Source organism: Electrophorus electricus, chromosome 13, assembly GCF_013358815.1.
Source record: "Electrophorus electricus isolate fEleEle1 chromosome 13, fEleEle1.pri, whole genome shotgun sequence".
NCBI lineage: Eukaryota > Metazoa > Chordata > Actinopteri > Gymnotiformes > Gymnotidae > Electrophorus > Electrophorus electricus.
In genome coordinates, this window is record NC_049547.1 from 120,001 (window position 1) to 122,500 (window position 2,500).

The following is a 2,500-nucleotide window of genomic DNA, read 5'->3' on the forward strand; positions in this document are numbered from 1 at the left end:
CCTCACAATCTATTTCAATTTGCACATTTGTCAGACGTTTTTATATGGAGTGACTTACAGTTCATGTAACAGAGATCTGTGAATTTGCATGCCTGGACGGCAGACTGAACCACCAGGTCAGAAATAGCCTTGTTACCAACTACATCATACCAACAATTTAATTAGCTGGTATAATTACTAACAGGTTAATGTATCGATATTTAAAAAGACATTTTAAAATGCAAAACTAAGGCTTTGAAGAAACAGAGACTGAGAAAACAGGAAGAAGAAATAAAGAGAAAGAAACTCAAAAAGAAGCTGAAGAGTAACAGAGTAACGTGTGTGAGGAACAGAGTAACGTGTGTGAGGAACAGAGTAACGTGTGTGAGGAACAGAGTAATGTGTGTGAGCAACAGAGTAACGTGTGTGAGGAACAGAGTAACGTGTGTGAGCAACAGAGTAAAGTGTGTGAGGAACAGAGTAACGTGTGTGAGGAACAGAGTAAAGTGTGTGAGCAACAGAGTAACGTGTGTGAGGAACAGTAAAATGTCTGAGTAACAGAGTAACGTGTGTGAGGAACAGAGTAAAGTGTGTGAGCAACAGAGTAACGTGTGTGAGGAACAGAGTAACGTGTGTGAGGAACAGAGTAACGTGTGTGAGCAACAGAGTAACGTGTGTGAGGAACAGAGTAACGTGTGTGAGGAACAGTAAAATGTGTGAGTAACAGAGTAACGTGTGTGAGTAACAGTAAAGTGTGAGTAACAAGTAAAGTGTGTAAGCAACACAGTAAAGTGTGTGAGCAACAGTAAAGTGTGAGTAACAAGTAAAGTGTGCGAGTAACAGTAAAGTGAGTGAGTAACAGAGTAAAGTGTGAGTAACAAGTAAAGTGTGAGCAACACACTAAAGTGTGAGTAACAGTAAAGTGTGAGTAACAAGTAAAGCGTGAGTAACACAGTAAAGTGTGTAACAGTAAAGTGTGAGAGTAACAGAGTAAAGTCTGTAAGTAACAGTAGAGTGTGTAACAGAGTAAAGTGTGTGAGTAACAGTAAACTGTGGGAGTAACAGAGTTTGTGATTAACAGTAAAGTGTGTGACTAACAGTAAAGTATAACAGAGTAAAGTGTGTGAGTAACAATGTGTGTAACAGTAAAGTGTGAGCAATAGTAAAGTGTGTGAGTAACAGAGTAAAGTCTGTAACAGTAACGTGTGTGAGTAACAGAGTAAAGTGTGTAACAGTAAAGTGTGTGAGTAGAAATAATAAAGAAAACAAGCATTCATTAAAGTGTGGAGAGAATCTGCTGGGCTTTTTTATCCTTGAGTGGGCTGCTTCCTCTGTGTGTGTGTGTGTGTGTGTGTGTGTGTGTGTGTGTGTGTGTGCGCATGCATGTGTGTGTGTGTATGTGTGTGTGCACGTGCATGCCTGTATGTTTGTGTGTATATGTGTGTTTGTGTGTGTGTGCATGCATGCATGTGTGTGTGTAGGGGTGTGTGTGTGTGTGTGTGCGCGTGTGTGTGTGTGTGTGTGTGTGTGTGTATGTATGCCTGTGTCTGCGTGTGTTTGTTTGTGTGTATCTGTAAGGGTGTGTGTATGTGTGTGCGCGCGCGCGTGTGTGTGTGTGCGTGCATGTTTGTGTGCGTGTGTGTGTGTGTGTGTGTGTGTGTGTGTGTGTGTGTGTGTGTGTGTGTGTGTGTGTGTGTGTGTGTGTGTGTGTAAAATGCTTCCTCTCTGCTTTAACAGATGTCAGCGGAAGAACAGTCAAAACATAAAGAAGACAGAGACACACCAGGATAAACTCACTCCCACAGAAACCAAACATTCATACTGGTTATGGATTCAGGATCTTGATCATCTGCTGAGTCCTAGTGGTCACGAGTTTCCAGAAGAGAGACAAATTCAAATATACTTCCTTATATAATTAACCTGTTATGAATCCCACTGGGTTCAAAACACTTGAATCCAAGACAATGACACAACAGTGACTCAACAATGACAACAATTACAACGACGACACGACAATGACAAAACAATGACAATGACACATTAATGACAACAGCATTCACAATTATGATCCTTTTTTAGTTTTTTGTGAGGCGCCTCATGGAACTGGATTATAACTAATACTCACTCACTCAGTCACTCATTCATTCATTCATTCACTCAGTCACTCATTCATTCAATCACTCACTCGCTCATTCATTCACTCACTCACTCATTCACTGTTAGCAAATACTATTTCAGGCTTCCAAAACAACATTTGGAAGCAATTTCAAAAGACCAAATTAGATGTACTATGACTAACCAAAATCTATGGTATGCCAGAGAGGTTTGTCACATTAGAGTATTTATAGTATTTTTGGACTGCAGACTCCCAAGACCCTGAAGATCCTCAGAATGTATAATAACCTCAATTCTGCAGGGTAAATATATTTTCGAGGAGACACTCGCACTGGAAGAGGGTTTCCACACATGCCAGAGTTCTGCGGTCACCTAACTACGGCTCCATGCTCATTATCATCCCACG

General features: G+C 40.8%; 1 protein-coding gene across 1 annotated transcript in view; it reads right to left on the reverse strand.

The window, feature by feature from the left end:
• ltbp1 (latent transforming growth factor beta binding protein 1) overlaps positions 1-2,500 on the reverse strand; it is a 124,007-nt gene that overhangs the window by 21,885 nt on the left and 99,622 nt on the right.